Source organism: Anomaloglossus baeobatrachus, chromosome 5, assembly GCF_048569485.1.
Source record: "Anomaloglossus baeobatrachus isolate aAnoBae1 chromosome 5, aAnoBae1.hap1, whole genome shotgun sequence".
NCBI lineage: Eukaryota > Metazoa > Chordata > Amphibia > Anura > Aromobatidae > Anomaloglossus > Anomaloglossus baeobatrachus.
Genome location: NC_134357.1, coordinates 123756343 through 123778752, shown reverse-complemented (window position 1 = coordinate 123778752; position 22410 = coordinate 123756343). Strand labels below are relative to the sequence as shown.

Sequence of the window (22410 nt, the reverse complement as noted above, 5' to 3'; positions counted from 1 at the left end):
CCTGCAGGTCCTGTGAGGGGACATAGCCCGTCCTTCTCCTGCAGGTCCTGTGAGGGGACATAGCCCGTCCTCCTCCTGCAGGTCCTGTGAGGGGACATAGCCCGTCCTCCTCCTGCAGGTCCTGTGAGGGGACATAGCCCGTCCTCCTCCTGCAGGTCCTGTGAGGGGACATAGCCCGTCCTTCTCCTGCAGGTCCTGTGAGGGGACATAGCCCGTCCTTCTCCTGCAGGTCCTGTGAGGGGACATAGCCCGTCCTTCTCCTGCAGGTCCTGTGAGGGGACATAGCCCGTCCTCCTCCTGCAGGTCCTGTGAGGGGACATAGCCCGTCCTTCTCCTGCAGGTCCTGTGAGGGGACATAGCCCGTCCTTCTCCTGCAGGTCCTGTGAGGGGACATAGCCCGTCCTCCTCCTGCAGGTCCTGTGAGGGGACATAGCCCGTCCTCCTCCTGCAGGTCCTGTGAGGGGACATAGCCCGTCCTTCTCCTGCAGGTCCTGTGAGGGGACATAGCCCGTCCTTCTCCTGCAGGTCCTGTGAGGGGACATAGCCCGTCCTTCTCCTGCAGGTCCTGTGAGGGGACATAGCCCGTCCTTTTCCTGCAGGTCCTGTGAGGGGACATAGCCCGTCCTCCTCCTGCAGGTCCTGTGAGGGGACATAGCCCGTCCTTCTCCTGCAGGTCCTGTGAGGGGACATAGCCCGTCCTTTTCCTGCAGGTCCTGTGAGGGGACATAGCCCGTCCTTCTCCTGCAGGTCCTGTGAGGGGACATAGCCCGTCCTCCTCCTGCAGGTCCTGTGAGGGGACATAGCCCGTCCTCCTCCTGCAGGTCCTGTGAGGGGACATAGCCCGTCCTTTTCCTGCAGGTCCTGTGAGGGGACATAGCCCGTCCTCCTCCTGCAGGTCCTGTGAGGGGACATAGCCCGTCCTCCTCCTGCAGGTCCTGTGAGGGGACATAGCCCGTCCTCCTCCTGCAGGTCCTGTGAGGGGACATAGCCCGTCCTCCTCCTGCAGGTCCTGTGAGGGGACATAGCCCGTCCTTCTCCTGCAGGTCCTGTGAGGGGACATAGCCCGTCCTCCTCCTGCAGGTCCTGTGAGGGGACATAGCCCGTCCTTCTCCTGCAGGTCCTGTGAGGGGACATAGCCCGTCCTCCTCCTGCAGGTCCTGTGAGGGGACATAGCCCGTCCTTCTCCTGCAGGTCCTGTGAGGGGACATAGCCCGTCCTCCTCCTGCAGGTCCTGTGAGGGGACATAGCCCGTCCTCCTTCTGCAGGTCCTGTGAGGGGACATAGCCCGTCCTTCTCCTGCAGGTCCTGTGAGGGGACATAGCCCGTCCTTTTCCTGCAGGTCCTGTGAGGGGACATAGCCCGTCCTTCTCCTGCAGGTCCTGTGAGGGGACATAGCCCGTCCTTCTCCTGCAGGTCCTGTGAGGGGACATAGCCCGTCCTTTTCCTGCAGGTCCTGTGAGGGGACATAGCCCGTCCTTCTCCTGCAGGTCCTGTGAGGGGACATAGCCCGTCCTTTTCCTGCAGGTCCTGTGAGGGGACATAGCCCGTCCTTCTCCTGCAGGTCCTGTGAGGGGACATAGCCCGTCCTCCTCCTGCAGGTCCTGTGAGGGGACATAGCCCGTCCTTCTCCTGCAGGTCCTGTGAGGGGACATAGCCCGTCCTCCTCCTGCAGGTCCTGTGAGGGGACATAGCCCGTCCTTCTCCTGCAGGTCCTGTGAGGGGACATAGCCCGTCCTCCTCCTGCAGGTCCTGTGAGGGGACATAGCCCGTCCTTCTCCTGCAGGTCCTGTGAGGGGACATAGCCCGTCCTTCTCCTGCAGGTCCTGTGAGGGGACATAGCCCGTCCTCCCGCCTGCAGCAGCAGCAGCGCCCCCTCCCTCCTCCCGCAGATCTGCTCGCTCTGCCCCGCACTCTCAGCCTCACTGTCCCCGCCGAGCTGCGGCACAGAGGACGCTCGTTCCCTCCCTCGCCCGTCGGATCTGCAGCCCCTTTAAGAAGCACAATGACCTGTGTGTGGGAGGAGGGGCCGCGTCCTGACAATCAGGTGCACGGCTGAAGAACGGATGATGTCATCTCTGTAACGAGACCTGCCCGGGAGGAGGAGGAGGAAGGACGGAGAAGACGGAGCAGAGCGGGAGGTCTCCCTGATTCCACCCTCCGGATGGGAGGATGAGGAGCCGCTCCGGGTCGCTGACGGTGAGTCCCGCCTGCGCTCGTCCCTCGTGAAGGTGACACACAACTTCTTATATAAGGACCGCAGGCCGCACGGTAGAGCCCGGGAGCCAGCACTGACGCTGCCCGCCGGGCCCGGTGCTGCCTGACCTGCCGCAGCCCTGCCTGCAGCCGGACACCGAGCTGCCCAGTGAGTTGCCATGCTGCTGGTCACTTCTGCCATATATATAGCCATGTTACTAGGCGGCGCTGGGAGGAGGAGGAAAAGGAGGAGGAGGAGGAGGGCTGCCTCGCTGCTGTACCAGGGCATGTACTGATGGAGGAGAAGGCTATGCCAGTCCTGAAGGCCCTGCTGAGCCCATGTGCAACCTGTGGCTGCAGCATGCTGGGGCTTCTAGTACTACAGCAGCTGCACACATTTTGTATTGAGCTCTCACTGATAATGACACCTCCTGGTAAATGGGAGTCCTGGGATTTGTCCTCAGTGGGGTCAGCTGTCCTGTCTGTATCTGGGAAAGCTGAGTGACAGGCACCATGGCTACCATTACGGTGCTCTGGACGGGGGCACTCTGCTTACCCCTCAGGACTACCTGGTTACACCGCCATATGGGACTAGTCATGTATCGCTGCTGCTACACCTTTTCCCTTCAGGACTCTCAGAAAGCTGGGTGATGACCTGTCTGTGTCCCTGATCACTGCGTGCCTCACATTCCTGCAGCACTGTTGGCACAGACATTGGCAGCACAGCCTTGTGCAGTGCCCCATCACAGCCTTTTTTTTATTTTTCCATTTTCAGAGTCTGAGGACTAATCACTCCGTACATAATCGACTGAAAACGTAAAAATATTCCAAGTGGGGTAAAAATAAAACCACCCCAAAAACCAACCTGTCAATTCTGCCATTGTGGGTTTTGGTTTTACAGTGCTGATTGTGATCTGATAATCTAATTCTCCTGTGAATCCGAGGACTAATGGCAGTTACGGGGGGCCTTCAGCGAGCCCTCCGCTGCCATGAGAACCCACACTCTGTCATTGTGGGGGACCGATGGGAGCTGGTGAGTGAGGGCTCTGGCAATCGAGACATTTAAATGTCAGAGCCTGACCGCAGGATCTAAATGGTTAATGGCAGCGATCAGAGCTAGCTCTGAACACTGCTGTTACCAGCAGATGCCGACTGTGTAACACAGCCGGCATCTGCTGCTTATGAAGTGAACTTTGCTCCTGATCACTAAAATGTGCATCATAGGTCATTAAGAGGTTAAACTTTTGATGAAGTCTGCCAATGAGGGTACGTTTTGGTTCCATCCTCTGTCCTGCCAGGCCAGCATTGCTTAGGCTGCGTTCACACATCCGGTTTTTGCAGTGCGGCACAATCCGGCTCAAAAACCTATGCAACGGATGCGGCGAAAAAAACGGATCCGTTGCATAAGTTTTTCCATGCGGCCCGTCCGGTTTTTGATGGATGCGGCTTGATACTGAGTATGCGCAGTACAAAAAAACGCATCCGGCGTCCATGGGCTTGCATTGTGAATCGATGCGGTTTTTTCGCCGGACAAAAAAATGTGCCAGGCAACGTTCCATCCAGCCTCCGTATGGGCTAAATATGCCGCATCCGGCAAATAACAGACGCAACGCAAGGCCATGCGGCACAATACGGCGCTAATGCAAGTCTATGCGGGAAAAAACGTAAGCGGCGACAAAAAAAAGATTGCGTTTTTTCTGCAGAGCGCCGTATTGTGCCACTCAGCAAAAAAACGGATGTGTGAAAGCAGCCTTAGTTGTGTTCACATGAGCTGCTCCTGGAGTCACCCATGTTGGTGCATGTGCAGAAAGCAATTATTCACAATGGTTTACTGTGCTATGGGCCAGCGGTATATTGGGAGGTGACCACAGAAGGCGTCATCCATGTTCATCCACTGGAAACGCCGGGCACATCCGGATATACGCCTTGTGGACACTGCAGGCCTCGTTTATATAAGGCACATGGGGCAAACGAGGATACATTTAGAAGGGTTTTATATGACCAATTCAGGGAGGTAAAAACAAACAGGTTAATGATAAAGAATATGGGGCGACCAAGAACAGATAATGAATGGCATCTGGAGGGCTTACCGGATCAGATTGTATTTTGTTTCCATAAACTTGCCTTATTCTGTTCCAGGCTTTCTATTCTCTCTCCTCCAAAACACTGATTGTTCTTCCCTCCTAATAATCCACCATACACTTGGCAGCGGTGATGCTCGGGTTTAGTGGATGTCCGTGTGTGTCTGTGTCGCTGCTTCTGTTGCAGCAGATGTCTTCAGATACTGCAGATGATCCCCAACGTGGTGGACCGTGGTAGGGAATTGCTATTTTGTTCTGCGTTTCACATTTGTGTAATAACGATAACAGAGAAATTCTCCGAAGCAGATGAACAATTCAGATTCCAAAACTGGATTCCAACCATGAAAAGTTCCCATATGTTCTCAGAAGGTAAATTCCTCTTCCAGACTAAACACATGAAAAAGATCCAGAAGACACAGACGACTTTTATCTTAACAGGAAGCCATTGTAGACTAATATAAACCAAAGGAATAAGATGCTTCGTCTTCCCCAGATCAATTCCTCTTACCCAGGGAAGCTGAACTGTGGAAAACGAATGCCACTGAATTCGGTGGTCTCCAGCCAGTGACCCTGGAGAATCAGGGCATGCTGGGAGTTGTAGTTTCATTAAGGAGCCATGGGTTTAAGACCACTACTATATGTAAAGCCTGTTAAAGACCCAAAGGGCTCATTGTAGAGGGGTTATTATAGTTATTGAGAAACTGAGGACTAGAGGTCGCCTCGGTTTGTGTGTCTCTCTCATGATTCAGTGGAAGGACTTGGGAAACGTGCTACTTCTAAACAGTTGGAGGTAACGGAAACCTGCCCCGTTGGCTTAGATGGCTATTAGCTGAATTCTTGTTTTGGTTGATGGCTTCTCCATCTCAAACCCCCCCCCCCTCCCCCTCCCCTCCCAGGACACATGGATACTCTGCTTCAGGCCTCCGACACAAATCCGTGCCGCCGGTGCGTGTTTGCCATATTTTGCACGTACCGGCGGCACGGAGACACATATACCAATGCTACCCTATTGTAGCAGACACACACACGTAAAACCACATGGAACATGTGTCCGTTTGTACGTGTGTGCGTTTTTCTACACGCTAACATGTCCACGTTTTCTCCGGCAGCACGGGTGTCACACAGCCCGCACCCGTACCACACGGATGTAGTGTGGATGCAGTCCCGAGTGACACGCGCCGGAGAAAACACACGTGTTAGTGAAAAAAAAAAACATTTACTCACCTTCTCCAGCCCTCCTGTCTCTGCCGCTGCTGTCACTTGCTGCCGACCGCCGCTCATTATGCTCATTTAATATTCACTTCACTGTGGCCGGCAGCAGCAGCAGCGGGGAGACGGCAGGGCTGGAGACCAAAGATCAGCACCACGGACTGCAGCGCGGACCATGTGAGTAAGCATATTACCGGTTCTACATGTGCTATTGTGGATAGCGCACGTAGAACACACGTGGACCGCACATACCCGAGACACGTACTTACCACACGCAATACGCAGGGTAAATACGTGTCTCACAGCACGTGCGTGTTTTTAACGGAAGTGTGTTTCAGGCCTCAGCCTGTGTTCTCAATAGGGAGAGAGGAATAAGCCTCACAAGAACCAAAATTCAGAAATGTCTACATAAAACATGCCTGACGTCTGCTATCATGGGGCGCCATGTTCATTAATCTGCAAGACTTTCTAAAAGCTCCTGTCCCCAAACCACCAAGAGAGTTGGAAGGTTCTTCATCTTGTGATTTTCTGAAATTTTTGTTAAAATGTCCAAAGGGTGTAACAGAGTCTTGCTCTGGTTTTCATTGCAGCCAAGGCTGTAGATGAATTTCTACTGCATCAAAATGCCCCCCCCCCCCCCATACAAAGGCTGGTATGTTAGTCCCATCCCTTCCTTCTCGCCACCCCTATGGGCTCGCTCACACCACCGTATTTTTGCTCTGAGTGTGATCTCAAAACATGTGACGAGCAGTGAAACGCCGCCCACAGCCCAGTCACTCGGTGAGACTGGGGCCGGCCTTGGTGATGTCAGGTCAACTGGAAGTTGACGTGACATCACTGGATCTCAGAGGTCACGGAGCCCTGGGGTCACATGATGGGGATGAGCGGACCACAATGGTACCGCTCAGAGGCACTATTGACTACACAAGGTATGTGAGAAGAGCCTTCTTTGAGCTTTATATCGATGTGTGGCCACTATCCTGTGTAGTGAACCACCTCGTTAAGTGGCCTCTAGTGATGAGTGATTGTACTCTCCTCTGCATGTTACATAATTGAGCATCAAGCATCGAAGTTTAAGAATGCTAGAGTTTCCCATTGACTTAAATTATACTCTGTACTCCATTCGCACCTGAGAACCCCAATGCTCAATCGAGTAATGACCAGTGGCGAGCACACACAGTCATCTCTAGTGGCCTCCAAACCCTGCTCTTGTCCAATGTGGTTGCCTGCCCTCTCTTGTACTGTACTCCTTTTGTATGTATGTGGAGTACGGGTTCTGGCTGTGGAGGTACTGTGCTAGGTACTGTAGTCGCATGACTTTGCCAGAGCGTTGCTGTTCGCTCTCTGGCTCCTAACCCTAATCTAAGCACCTTCTTCTTGCTCTGAGAGTTGAGGTGCTCATCATGTGACCGCAGCACACTCCTAAGGTGCGAACCACTGCGCAGCCAGAATCAGTACTCCAATACATACAAACGGAGTATGAATAATGAGTCAATACAGGAGAAGGCAGGCAATTACTCTGGGCTAAAGCAGGGGTTCAGAGGCTACTATGATGAGATTGTGCTACAGAAGTGAAGTCAAATCTCCTACTGAAGTGACCTGCAAAGTGTCATAACTTTCAACGCTGGAGACTATTATGAAAAATAAAAAAATATGGAAGTTTACTTATATTATATTAGTTTTCCACTTTCAGAAACCCCATGTTCCCAGGTGCATTTTAAGAAAGCCCTGCTGAGCATTACTAGCCCTCGCCAGGTTCAGCACGGTCTCTTCCACTGCTCCCGGTGTCTGTTCCTGGCTGCAGCGATGACATCACGTTGATATTGCAGCAGCCAATCAGTGACCTGAGCGTCTTGTGCCGTCAACTTGGTCAGAGCTGCTGAATTCAGTGATTGGCTGCAGCAATGTTCATGTGATGTCAGCGCTGCAGACAATAACAGACACCGGGAGCAGTGGCGGAGACCTGAAGATGGTGAGTAAAGCACAGTTTTGCATTTTTTTTGTTGGAAACTCAAATTTTAGTATATGACCTAAATTTTCGATAGATGCTGAAACGCAGATATTTCTCAAGATTGAGGACCTTCATGTTCTTCTGGGAAGTTGTTGAAGTGCACGCGAGGCTTTTCATCTGTATGGGAGTACCCAAAATTATCTAATGAGCATTCCTAATGGTGTTGACACCCCCCCCCCACCCATTTATTATACATAGATGTCATATCCTGTGAATACATGTCCAAGATGGGAGAGACCCTTTTACGGTATACATTCTCTTGTAGTGGGACACCTCACTGGTCAATGGTGGCCATACACATCAGATGATCTTCCGGACCCAGCGTATACCAGAATTGTGGCTGACTTTGTAACTGGTTCTCCTCATCCACATCTGATATAAATAAGATAAGCTGAATGTATTTGTTAGTGACGTATCTTAAGGCCGCATTCTTCCGTATCGGTACATCACATGGCAGCACCTTTTGTTCCCGGTACAGAAAAAACCCTTGTGGTTGGCATTCATGGATAAACAAGGTTTTGGAGGAGCTCGGTGAGTAGGAGTCTATCCAGATGGAAATGTGATGTGAATGTACCGATTGGATCCTGTACAAAAGCACTATAGGATGGATTCATACCTAGCCACATTCCCATAAGCGGCAGCCTACAGGATATTTTATCTGGCAGGGGTGAGTGGAAAATATGTTTCGATTAGTTTTTGTAATCTGTGTCAAGATGTAAAAATAGAACATAACGCCACCACACTGCACCAAGGAATACTAATATGTTTAATATGCAAGATTTTCTGAAATCTCTCGCCCCAATCCACCCCAAGAAACAGGAAGACTTCATCTTTGGATTTTCTTAAATCCATGATGAAATGTCGAAAGAGGGCGCACTCTTGTTTGGTTTTCATTACTGCTAAGGCTGTAGGTGTCGGATCTGGTGTCTGCTAGTTAAAGGCCTGTAATGGCTAATTTAGACAAGCAAGTTGGCAACCCGTGCCCGTAGGAGCACTCGTTCCTGATTGCCAGCCTATTAGACAAGGCTATAATCACCCGACGAACAAGGAAAAGGCTTGATCTTCGCGTTCAATGATTTTTATGCCATCGTGCAATTGTCATACTTGGCAGCACATCACCCCCAGGATAGGTGCTTATACATGATATTCTATAGGCAGGGAATGATCATACTGGTGAACTTTCTGAACAGGCCAGTAAACGACCACCAGTCGACTTGTATATAGCCAATGGGTGGTGGTTCAGCGGCCTAGATGAAGCCATTCGTGCAATTTGACAGATCTGTGAAATGCAGAACGGAAGATCCAGCCTGACTGTGAAGTCTCCCAACCAAAGCCAAGCGCGTCATAGGCTCATGAGGAGCAGGATGCTCAGGTCAGGAGACGCTGGGGTCAGAATGAGTCTTCCAATCTGCGAACAGCCCATGTGTCAGGGATGTATGAAACTGACCCCAGCCCAACCTTCACATCACTACCGTATATACAGGGGCATAGTATGGCGCCATAGGCACTTAATGTGCAGCTGTGTGGTGTCTGCAGCAATTATTTATGGCCTAGATTACTTCTGTATTAAAGTACGGACCTGTAGCTTATGTGTTGTACAGATCCATAAACAGCTTATTCACACTGAGATCCACATATCCATCCAACATTTCTGGTTAAGTATGGGAACAGACCCGGCACAAGGCATGCGGAAGCCTCTCATGGGTAGGAAGTTATGAGCATGGCTTTTCAAGGTTTCACTCCTGTATCTGGTGACTGTAGCCTCAAACGCTTGCCATTCATGGTGCTTTTCTTCCAAGAAGGCTTCTTATACAGTAATTGAACTAATTCCTCCTACATGGTTTCATAAATGATGTCATTTTGACTGTGATAGGGCGAAATGTGGCTACGCCTGGGTTCACACCGCTGTATGTTCTCTAGCTGAGAAAAATAGTCAGATTCTGCAGAGCAGGAAATTATTGCCTCAGAGATGGAGAGAAGAAAAATTTCTCCACCTTCTCCATTCTGTAAATCCATGAAAATCTGACTGCGTTCGGATGTCACCTGAGTGCGGTCCCTCTTCTTCCTTTTTTTTTTTTTTTCTTTGGACTTAAACTTGTATGGCTGAGTGCCATCCAATTCTCAAACAAATCAGACCTGCTGCTAACCCAGCTCTTGGATTCTTTTTCTTCGATAAAGATGTTGAACGTGCACAGCCCTATAGAATAACATCAGTACAAGTGCAATCCATTTTTTTGAGACCGATAGCTCTCAGACTCATGTACTTACAGTCCTTGCAGGCAGTGGTGTAAATTAAGTCCTATTGGTTCCTGGGCAAATCTAGCCCCTTTATAACCAAACACATTATGTCCCCACGTCATTGTACCATGTATGAAGTCATTCATTCACCTGCTCCAATTACAGTGACTCACAGATGAGGTCTTTGCTGATTTGCACATTTTTTTTCACCTCCTTTTCTGTCCTTCCTAGACAGCGTTAGCAACATCCCCTAAGGGGAAATCCTTGGCCCTCGCCTCTGCAGTGATCCGCTGTCTGTCACAACACAGAGAAATTTGGACCAAATTAAGACTCCAAACCAGATCAAGAAAAATGTTGACCCCAGAACATATGCTTTCCTCCCATCCCCTCCGGCTCCTTTCCAGCTTTTGATGTCATCAGATCCTATGTGGACAGCCTGAAGAAATGCCTTGACGGAAGGAAAGTATCTGCATGCTTATTGAAGATGGCACAGTAGCTCCCATCCAAATTCAGTACTTTCCTCCATATAGAGCAGGGTTCCCCAACTCCAGTCCTCAAGGCCCACCAACAGTGCATGTTTTCAGGATTTCCTTAGCATTGCACTGCTGTTGAAACCAGCACCTGGGCAGGTCATTACATTAACACCTGTGCAATACTAAGGAAATCCCAAAAACCTGCACTGTTGGTGGGCCTTGAGGACCGGAGTTGGGGACCTCTGATATAGAGGATGGAGCCCCCCATCGGTGATGGCTCTGCCTACAGGTACATGAAGCGCCAGGCTCCGTGTGCTGGTGTAGGGGACTCCTGTTACATAGTGGGCCCGTAACGCTGTGGTGTACTGATCCATCTCATGACTGTAGTAATGTGCCTACATTTGCCTTTACACTGAGATCTGTCCTCTGTCATCATGAACAATACCCAATCTCAGCACAAGCGTGAGGGGAAAGCCTTCCATAGATAGACATTGTAAGAATGCTCTCATTATAGGCACCCTTCTGTATCTGGGGAATGACAGGATAATGCAGCTCATAAACACGGTTTCTCAAGGCCTATTGTGTGGCCTTCAAACCATATCCTATATATGACATGACTGTGTGTGTGTGTGTGTGTGTGTGTGTGTGTGTGTGTGTGTGTGTGTGTGTATGTATGTGTGTATATATATATATATATATATATATATATATATATATATATATATATATATGTGTGTATATAATAATAATACAATATAATATATTACTGTCACCTTGGCATTATCAGGGTGAAATAATAATCGCCATGCACAGTTAATTTACAGAAAATGTGCAAGTATATTCTGTCTGCTCCGTGTCTCTGGAAAACGTTGAAATCCATCCAGTGTGTGAAATCCTGCAGGCCTGGCTGGTGCTGTGCAGAGGCCTGGCCTCATCACGTGCTCCTAAGCCCTCTCCGATATTCCCATTTGGTGACCCACTTACTGCAAAGCGAAAGGCGGCCCTGTGTGTCTAACTTCAGCTGCCTGCATGGGGGAAGCGGCTAATCCATTGCTGTATAAGCTGCCATCATCAGGCCAGTGAGGGTTAATACTCGAGCAGGGAGGGAAGAAGGGGCGCCGTCCGATTGGCTGACTATTTTGGGTAATACCGGCTATTGCTCGGTGTGATGCGGGTAATGCTTTGAATAGAGGTTCCCGTGGTGGTGCTGCACTGTAGTCTCCATCAGGAGAGGCAGCTATGCCTTCACATACTGTGGCAGGCTGTAGGAGTGTAGCATGATCGCCTATGGACCGTGTGCCTGGATAATCCGCTCAGTGCAGCGCTAGTTGCGTTGTTGCAGGCTGCTGTAGCAGAGAACAGGTGTAAGCGTATCCGCTGTCATTGATGGCAGCAGAGGAGCGGGTCTGTGTGTGTCAGCTCCTGGGATATCAGCGTTATCATTAGCAGAGCTGTCAGCTGCTCCAGCCTCGGGGGCTGCAGTCCTGGGCCGGAGCGCCGCTCTGAAGCTCTTTATTTAGCCTGCTTCTCCCTAGCAGAATAATCTTTATGGCAAATCAGGAAGCCGCAGCGACCAATCACAGTGCAGCGATCTGGGAATGGTCCTAAGTTGTCATGAAAACAAAGAATTTGCTTCAGCCTTGATATGCCTATATGCTAATGCACCAACCCGTGCACAGCTGATCCGGGAAAACCTCGTATAGACGTCCATGGTGAGGTTTTATTTATAGGCAACATATAAATAAATAAATAAATATATATATTATTCTGTGTGTATGTATGGCTTGTGGCACCTGCATGCTAGTGTTGTGATATAATGCTATGTAGATGCTGGACATTTTCTGGTTCGTTCATGCAATTATGGTCCTGATTATCGATTTTCAATGGAAACCGAACTGAACAATCAATAAAGGCAATGTGATGAGCCGAGCCTGGCATCCATATCCTGAACTGTTGTGGAATGTAAACACAAATGCTCACAGGCGGATATCCTACACGGTCAGGCAAGGCTTGCCTCACAGTATAAAGGAGGAAAAAAATGATTATATACATACAAATGAGATACTGATGACCAATAACTAATAAATAATCAAACATGGTCTGGATCATACGTAATAATAAATATATATAAATATAATTATTATTAATTTGATATTAACATGTATCCAGGGCAATTGTCCCCGTTTTTCTTCCCTCTGCAGCCCCCTATCCCTTACTATGACCATTTTACACAGAAGATTGGGTCTCAATTAGAGGGAACCTGTCACCACTTTTTTGGCGTATAAACCGCAGCCACCACCACCGGGCTCTTATATACAGCATTCTAACATGCTGTATATAAGAGCCCAGACTGGGGGTATAACAAAAAACACTTTATAATACTTGCTTAACGGTCGCTCGGTTGGCCAGATGGGCATCTCCATTCTCCGGTGCTGGCACAGCCTCTTTCGGCCATCTTCGTCCTCCTTCTCTAGCCGCGGTGCATGGCGGGTCCGACGTCATCCACACTCGCCGACATTCAGGCACTGAGCAGGGCAGATCAAAGTATTGTAGTGCGCCTGCGCAGGACCGGCGAGTGTGTATGATATAGACGCGTCATGCACCCTGGCTTCAGAGAGGCGATGAAGATAGCCGAAAGAGGAGGCGACGGCATCGGACAACAGAGACGCCCATCTGGCCAACCGAGCAACCGTTAAGTAAGTATTATAAAGGGATTTTTATGTTACACCCCCAGCCTGGGCTCTTATATACAGTATGTTAGAACGCTCTATATAAGAGCCCGGTGGTGGTGGCCGCAGCTTATAGGCCGAAAAAGTGGTGACAGGTTCCTTTTAACTTTTTTATATGGGGTCCAGGGTTAAGTTCGGGTCAAGTCCGGTTCCCCATCCGAGCTTTTAACTAAAGTCAGGTCGTACCCAGGAAACCCGAAGTTGCTCGGATCCGCTCCTCTCTACCTGTCGTCATTCCTGACATGTCAGTTTTAAGAAACTCTTGTTTACCCCAGGATATAACCATTCAGGAGCACTTTTAGGTATTTCACCTGGAAATCTAGAGATAAATAGACAGCTGTCTAAAACTGACATCAGATTGCTACCAATGTGAACAGTAAAGGCCCTGTCACACACAGAGATAAATCTGCAGCAGATCTGTGGTTGCAGTGAAATTGTGGACAGTGAAATTGTGGACAATCAGTGCCAGGTTTGTGGCTTTGTACAAATGGAACAATATGTCCATGATTTCACTGCAACCACAGATCTGCCAAAGATTTATCTCTGTGTGTGACGGGGCCTTAACTCTTCATTGTCAATATATTTTCATTGGGAATAGCAGAGGAAAGACCCAGTGCAGAGTTGTAAGGAAAAAAAATCTCGAGTTATTATATTATGATGAATAGAAGTATTCACTAAAGCAAATAATTTTAAAGGGAATCTGTCACCAGGTTTTTGCCACGTTATTTGAGAGCAGCATAGCGTAGGGATAGAGATCCTGATTCCAGCGATGTGTCACTTACTGGGCTGCTTAGTGTAGTTTTGAAAATCTACTGCTGATTAATCAGTGATTTATCATTAGAGGACTACGTGGCGTGCTGCCAGGGGTAGAGCCTAACTTCTCTTCAGCTATGGCCATATGATTAACGTACGGAGGTCCTAAGTCCCCCCCTCCTCCCAATACCCCTCACTTATAACATTAAAGAGACCTTGAACAGACAGACAGTAATGGACCGCTGCTTTATTCTGACTCCTCCACACTGTGGCTATGCAGGATCAGGGGGAGGGTTGCTCTGGACTATAACAGAACATTACTTACTCAGAGGATGAGTTGAAGGGGTATTCTCATTCCCAAATACTACCTGAATATGTAATAGATGTAATAATATTAGAAAATACCTCCCAATCAGTGATGTAGTATAGTTCTCCTGATTAGCTATGTCGCTTACCTCATGTGCAGCACATTGCAGTAGCTTAGGTATTTATGGTTACGACCACAAGCAACTAGATAACTCACTCTTTAGTGGTCGCAACCATGGACACCTAAGTTATAATACCCTGCACATGAGGTAAGAAACATAGCTAATCAGAAGAACTATACTACATTTTTAATTGGAAGTATTTGGTAATTTAATTATGATTATTACACCAACGACATTTAGAGATGAGAATACACCTTTTAAATGTATATTTGTTAAAGGGGTTTTCAGATTTCAAAATGTTATGCCTATCTTGTGCTAGGGAGAAATGAGAATATCTGAGGTATTTCCCCCCCCCCCCCCCCCATAGGTCCAGCCTCACCACCATAGTCCCTCGATTGCAGCAGTGATGTCATGTCTACCGCGCATGTGGCTGCTGCGGCCTGTCACTGGGACCAGCCGCTCGTGCTGCCTACATTGGCATTAATGTGTGGCCCAGTCATTGGCTGCAGCAGACGTGTGCAGTGAGACCGTGGGGCAGGGGTGCAGAGGCTGGACCTGTAAAGAGTGACTAATATTGGTATTCATCACATGCTAATAAGTACGGTATATAAAAAAAAACTGTAAAAGGAAATTCCCCTTAGGCTTTATGGGTATGTGATGTGTGGATAGATTTGTTGTCATGAATCAGAAGATAGAAGTTCCTGGAAGCACCTAATGTGCATAATACATTGTAACCGGAAACTGAGGGAAGTGAGAATCTATAACCGAAGTCAGAATTCTTGGACAATTACTGAGAAGTAAGAATTACAGTCGCTGCCACGGGCTGTACTGCCACGGCAGGATCATCAGCTGACCCCGGCCTGTCTGACAAGACATTGTAAGGATGAACAGAATGAAGTGTTTGACTCTGCACTGCTGTTAGGCTGGAAACACATCTATGCGAGTAAAATCGGTCCGACTGGGCTGAAAAAAACTCGGCTGATTTTAGTTCACGTTAGGTCCGAGTGCAACGCAAGTGCGATGCTTTTTCTGAATAAATTATTGATTTTACTAGCGTGTGTAATACGTATTTTTTACTATGTCATCTGCCATTCAGCGCTGTTACATGGCCGCTGACAGCAGACACAGACCGCCATGTAGCAGAGCTGAATGGTAGATGACAGCAGACACAGACAGAGCCGCACGATCAGAATGAACTCGGGTGAACTTCACCCGACTTCATTGTCATGCTGCGGCTCTGTCTGTGCCGCGTCCTGATTAGCGGTCACCTGTGAAGAACTGACCGGTGACCGCAAATCCCCTGAGTGACTCAAGTTAGCAGCCCTCTCTCATACTCACCGATCCCCGATCCCCGGCGCTGCACGGCATTCACACTGCTCCGGCGGCTTTTACTATTTTGAAAAAGCTGGCCGCTCATTAAACAATCTCTTATTCCCTGCTTTCCCCGCCCACAGGCGCCTATGATTGGTTGCAGTGAGACACGCCCCCACGCTGAGTGACAGGTGTCTCACTGCACCCAATCACAGCAACTGGTGGGCGGGTCTATACTGTGCAGTGAAATAAATAATTAAATAATTAAAAAAAAACGGCGTGCGTTCCCCCCCCCCCCAATATTAATACCAGCTAGATAAAGCCATACGGCTGAAGGCTGGTATTCTCAGGATGGGGAGCTCCACGTTATGGGGAGCCCCCCAGCCTAACAATATCAGCCAACAGCCGCCCAGAATTGCCGCATACATTGGATGCGACAGTTCTGGGACAGTACCCGGCTCTTCCCGATTTGCCCTGGTGCGTTGGCAAATCGGGGTAATAAGGAGTTAATGGCAGCCCATAGCTGCCACTAAATCCTAGATTAATCATGTCAAGCGTCTCCCCGAGATACCTTCCATGATTAATCTGTAAGTGACAGTAAATAAACACACAAACCCCTGAAAAAATCATTTATTAGAAATAAAAAACACCAACAAATTGCCTGGTTCACCAATTTAATAAGCCCCAAAAAGCCCTCCATGTCCGGTGTAATCCAGGATGGTCCAGCGTCGCTTCCAGCTCTGCTGCATGAAGGTGACCGGAGCTGCAGAATACACCGCCACTCCTGTCACCTCCACGCAGCAACTGAGGTGAGTAGCGCAATCAGCTGAGCTGTCACTGAGGTTACCCGCTTTCACTGGATACAGCGGTGGCCGTGGGTAACCTCAGTGACAGCTCAGCTGATTGCGCTATTCCCTTCATTAGCTGCGTGGAGCTGACAGGAGCGGCGGTGTCTTCTGCAGCTCCGGTCACCTCCATGCAGCAGAGCTGGAAGCGACGCTGGACCATCCTGGATTACGCCGGAAATGGAGGGCTTTTTCGGGCTGAATAAAGTGGTGAACCAGGGAATTTGTTAGTGTTTTTTTATTTCTAATAAATGATTTTCTCTAGTCCCTTCCACGACAGCATAGGAGGTTGTCTCTCCACGCCCTAATTGGGACAGGAAGTTCAAGAGGTTTAAAAGGACCCTCCCACCTCCCACAGCCAGTGTCTTTCCTGTCCCCATGGGGCATGGAGAGGTTTTTATTTTCTCCTATGCTGTGGTGGCCGGCGAACTACAGTATAATATTTTTTCTTTTTTTCTTTCCTTCCCCTGTTACCTTAAGCCGGACAGCATCGGTCGGGCCTTCACCGCTCCTCCCTTGCTGTTCCCTCACGCTGTGGGGGACCGCTGCTCCAGCCTTCCGGAACTCCTCTGGGGTGATGCAGGCTGTGGAGCTCCCCGGCCGGCGTCCTCCCTGAGCCGCCGGCCGCTTCCTGCATACACGCTGCCGGAGCGATCCGGAAGTGCTCCCGGGGGCGGGACTTCCGGTCTAGCGAACTTCCGGTTGAGCGCTTCCGGTTTGCGGAGGCAGCGTGGAGGACACGCCGACACTGACACGGCCTGTCCGGGACCAGTTGCAGGAGGCGGGGACCGTTAGCCGTCACTGGGGGGGCAGGCCCTTTTGCATAAGGGCTGCCGTGAAGACGTCAGATCATGGTAAGCAACCGTGCTCCCTGTCATGTCTTCCGCTGCAGCTGCATCTGCAGAGCCCAGTGTGCCCCCTACTACTGTAAGTATGGAGGGGGATGGTCCCTCAGACATAGGTCTCAGGCAGATGACTTATGGCTCTCTGGTCTGTGTTTTATAGGAGGATAAGGCCACTAAGAAAACTGACAGAAATGAAAAGTCAGAGAAGTCAGAGAAGGCTGACAAGTCCGATAAACCGGATAGACCTGACAGATTTGAAAAAATTAAAAAATGTCCTGTCTGTATAAAGAAGCTCCCTGCAGTATGGGACAAAAAGCTTTGCCAACAATGTACGGACCAGATTATTAGGGCCGAACAACCGTCCCTGATTGACGAGTTGCGGTCCATGATGAAACAGGAGATTCGGGTCTCACTGGCCTCCCTCCCTGCTCCTGGCCCTGCTCCTGGCCCTGCTCCTGGCCCTGCTCCTGGCCCTGCTCCTGGACCCTCTTCTCCAAAGAAGAGGAAACTCCAGTCGGCCCCGTCTGATCAGGACGCTGATTCCACCTCTGAGGGTCCTGATGAAGGATTTCCCTCTGGGGGGTCTGACCAGTCCTTTTTGTTTCCCTCAGAAGATTTGGGGGATCTTATTGGGGCAGTTCGGAGCACTATGGGGTTAGAGGAAGTGCAGTCTCTTCCCTCAATCCAGGATGAAATGTTTGCTGGCCTGAAAACAGTCAAACAATTGGGATTTCCAGTTCATGCCAATATTCTGGATATTGTCTCTCAGGAATGGGAATTTCCCGAGAGGCGGGTACGGAGTGACCCTAGACGCCGGTTTCCTCTAGAACCTTCTGGATTACATTGGGAGGTCCCAAAAGTAGACGTACAGGTGGCTAGGGTAGCTAAACAAACGGCTCTTCCCTTTGAAGATACTTCCCAACTTAAGGATCAGATGGATAGGAAGGTAGAAGGCCTAATGAAGCGATCCTGGGAGGCATCGTCTTCTTCTATTCAGGCTAACATTGCCTCCACTTGTGTCTCCAGGTCCCTAATTAGGTGGTTAGACCAGTTGGAGGCTCATATTTCCCAAGGGACCCCTAGGGAGGAATTGCTGGAATCCCTTCCCTTGCTTAGGAAGGCTACCAGTTTTTTGGCAGATACCTCGGTGGAATCTGTCCGCCTGGCGGCCAGGACCTCGGTCCTTTCGAACTCTGCCAGACGTGCCCTCTGGCTTAAGGCCTGGAGTGGAGACTCCACCTCCAAAATGAGGCTTTGCTCCCTTCCGTTTAAAGGGGATTTGGTGTTTGGGCCTGCCCTGGATGATATTCTGGACAAGGCGACCGATCGTAAGGCCTTGCCTGATCCTAGACCCACCAGGAAGCGGTCCTTTCGTCCCTCGATGCCTCAGGCCTCCCAGCCCAGAGGGAAAGGGAAGGCAGGCAGGTGGAGCTATCCTAAGGGTAGAGGGAGAAACATCCTCATCCCTCCCCATCAACAACGTCCTCAGCAGGACAAACAGTGACTCGGCCCGGGTGGGGGGACGACTCTCGGCGTTTCTTCCCCAGTGGCGGTCCATAACCACTTGCCAATGGGTTCTGAAGATCGTCTCGGAAGGTCTCCTAATAGAATTCATCTCCCCCCCCTCGTCCGGGTCTCCGAGTCACTGCTCTGGCGTCGCAGGTTTCACAGGCCCTGTTGTACGCAAAGATTCTAGAGCTAATGCACTCGGGGGTCGTTTCCCCAGTCCCGAGTCAGGAAGAAGGGGTAGGACACTACTCCCGCCTCTTCCTTGTCAAGAAGCCGTCTGGCGACGTCCGCATAATAATCAATTTGAAGCGTCTAAACCGTCAGGTCAGGTACCGGCGGTTCAAGATGGAGTCAGTAAAATCAGCTATTCCCCTGATAGGTCTACACCACCAGATGGCCTCTATAGATCTGAAAGACGCCTACTTCCATGTGCCCGTCCATCCGGGTCACAGGCAATACCTCAGGTTTGCGGTTCTACACGGGGAGGAGGTACTTCATTTCCACTTCAATGTACTTCCCTTCGGGATCTCCTCGGCTCCAAGGATCTTTTCGAAGATCATGGCAGAGGTGGTCGCCTTCATAAGATTGCAAGGTATCTGTCTGGTTCCATATTTGGACGACTTCCTTCTCATGGCTCCATCTGCTCCAACCCTCCGGAGCCATGTGGAAAAGTCTTTAGGAATCCTTCGGTCCCTGGGATGGATTCCCAATCTCAAAAAATCAGTTAACCCCCTCCTCCACTCGGCAGTTTCTCGGAGTGCTGCTGGACTCCGACCGACAGGCCTCTTTTCTCCCGGAGGGCCACAGGGTAGCTCTGTTAGCCAAGATATCAAAGCTTCGCAGGCAGGCTCGCCCGACGCTTCGAGCGGCTATGTCAGCTCTGGGTTCTATGACGTCCTGCATTCCCTCAGTCAGGTGGGCTCAGGCCCATTCTCTGTGTCTCCAGGATCATATCCTGGCGCATTGGGACAGACTCCCGTCATCCCTAAACAGACGGTTTCGCCTCTCGGGGCCCGTCTCCTCATCCCTTCTCTGGTGGCTGCGGCCCACCAATCTGCAGGTGGGGGTTGCCTGGACGCAGGCACCCCTGGTTACACTGACCACAGATGCCAGCCTGCGAGGATGGGGTGCAATGGTGGCAAGCTCCCCATTTCAGGGGGTCTGGAGTCCTTACGTTAGCTCCCAATCCTCCAACTACCGGGAGCTCAGGGCAGTCAGGGAAGCCCTCCTTGCGGCTCAGGACCTCGTCCGGGACTCTCACGTCCTGGTATATTCAGACAATGTCACCACAGTGGCACATCTCCGCCATCAGGGCAGTACACGCTCAGGCGCCCTGAAGTCAGTGTCCTCCCGGATCTTTCAATGGGCGGAACAATCTCTGCTATCCCTTTCTGCGGTCCATCTGAAGGGCTCCCTAAATCTTCAGGCGGATTTCCTCAGTCGTCGGGATGTTCATCCGGGGGAATGGAGTCTGGATCAGGCGGTGTTCTGCTCTCTGGTGGCAAGGTGGGGTGCTCCAGAGGTGGACCTCTTTGCTTCGGCAGGGAATCGCAAGGTCGCAACATATTTCTCCCTGAACCCACGAGACAAGGCGTTAGGGGTAGACGCTTTCTGCCACAATTGGTCCTTTCGCCTCGCTTACGCGTTCCCCCCCCCCCCCCTCTTCCTCTTCTCGCAAGGGCCCTGAGGAAGATCAGAGAAGAGGGAGTCCCAACTATACTGGTAGCCCCGCTGTGGCCGCGGAGGAGTTGGTACAGCCTGGTCATGACTCTAGACGGCCCAGTCCTCTTAGGTTCGGACCCCAGCTTACTGTCCCAGGGTCCGATTTTTCCATCCGGCTCCCCAGAAACTCAACTTGGCTGCCTGGCTTCTGAGGCCCGGGCACTGAAGGCCCAGGGGCTTTCTGACAAAGTTGTGGCTACCCTACAGAAGAACCGTAAACCAGTGACTAATAGTATTTACAACAAAATCTGGAAGAGATTTTCCTCCTGGTGTGGTTCTCGGCCTCCTGACCCACTTCGGCCTAATATTGCGCAGATTCTGGACTTCCTCCAGAGTGGATTGGACTTAGGCCTTAGGCCTAGCACCCTGAAAGTTCAGGTGTCAGCCCTCAGTGCAGTCTTTGACACGGCTCTGGCAGATCATCGTTGGATCCGTCGGTTCTTTGTGTCCGCTAGTAGACTCTGTCCACGTCAGAGGGTCCTGACGCCTCGCTGGCTGGATTCACGGCGCACTCCACCAGGGCTACCTCTGTCTCCTGGGCTGAACGGGCAGGGGCTTCCCCTGAGCAGATCTGCAAGGCGGCTACGTGGTCTTCGCTCCATACTTTCACGAAGCATTATCGTCTGGATCTGGATTCCAACAGGGATTTGGCCTTTGGCAGGAAGGTCCTGCAGGCTGTGGTCCCCCCCTAGGTATCAATTCTTTGGTATTCCTCCTATGCTGTCGTGGAAGGGACTAGAGAAATAAGAATTATTCTTACCGATAATTCGGTTTCTAGGACCTTCCACGACAGCAGGTAATTCCCTCCCCTTTGTATTCATATATTCCTGAATGTATGGTACTTCTCATATGCTATGGGTTCTTTGTAAGACACTGGCTGTGGGAGGTGGGAGGGTCCTTTTTAAACCTCTTGAACTTCCTGTCCCAATTAGGGCGTGGAGAGACAACCTCCTATGCTGTCGTGGAAGGTCCTAGAAACCGAACTATCGGTAAGAATAATTCTTATTTTTTCGTGTGTGTGTGTGTGTGTGTGTGTGTGTGTGTGTGTGTGTTTATTTACTGTAACTTACAGATTAATCAAGGAAGGAATCTCGGGGAGACGCCTGACATGATTAATCTAGGACTTATTGTCAGCTATGGGCTGCCATTAACTCCTTATTACCCCGATTTGCCAACGCACCAAGGCAAATCGGGAAGAGCCGGGTACAGTTCCAGAACTGTCGCATCTAATGTATGCGGCAATTCTGAGCGGCTGCTGACTGATATTGTTAGGCTGGGGGGCTCCCCATAACGTGGAGCTCCCCATCCTGAGAATACCAGCCTTCAGCCTTATGGCTTTATCTGGCTGGTATTAAAATTGGGGGGGACCGCACGCCGTTTTTTTTAATTATTTAATTATTTATTTCACTGCACAGTATAGACACGCCCACCGGCTGCTGTGATTGGGTGCAGTGAGACATCTGTCACTCAGCGTGGGGGCGTGTCTCACTGTAACCAATCATAGGCGCCTGTGGGCGGGGAAAGCGGGGAATACGAGATTGTTAAATGAGCGGCCGGCTTTTTCAAAATAGTAAAAGCCGCCGCAGCAGTGTGAATGCTGTGCAGCGCCGCGCCGGAGATCGGGGAACGGTGAGTATGAGAGAGGGGGGGAAACTGACCGACAGACTGTGAGAGAGGGACAGAGATAGTGACGGACCGACAGAGAGAGAATAGAGACCGAGAGGGAGAGACCGACTGACAGAGAATAGTGATTGACAGACATTGTGAGACATCGCTCGTTTCCAGTGTTTTAAGAAACATGCGAGAAATGTATTTAGAAAATCGCATGTCACTAGGATGGTCTGAGTGCCGTCCCGTGACATCCGATTATTTACACGCTCCCATAGGCTTGCATTGGAGAGACTCGCAGTAGAAACTCGCAAAAAAGCAGCATGCTGCGATTTATTTTTTTTTTTTCTCGGTCCAATTTGCTGCATGCGTCCAGCGTCCCCAGCATAATCTATGAAGATTATGCAGGAGGCGTGCGCACGTGGTGTATTAGAGCGCAGCGCTTCGGCTACTGC

At 50.3% G+C, this 22410-nt stretch overlaps 1 protein-coding gene across 5 annotated transcripts in view; it reads left to right on the top strand.

Annotated features, from left to right (window-relative positions):
- Nucleotides 1–1914: 1914 nt before the first annotated feature.
- Nucleotides 1915–22410, top strand: part of USP54 (ubiquitin specific peptidase 54) — a 183206-nt gene continuing 162710 nt past the window's right edge. For all 5 annotated transcript variants that reach the window (XM_075348835.1, XM_075348832.1, XM_075348834.1 and 2 more), the window contains exon 1: nt 1915–2196. The gene's annotated coding sequence lies outside the window, so the exon portion shown is untranslated. The remainder of the gene's footprint in view (nt 2197–22410) is intronic.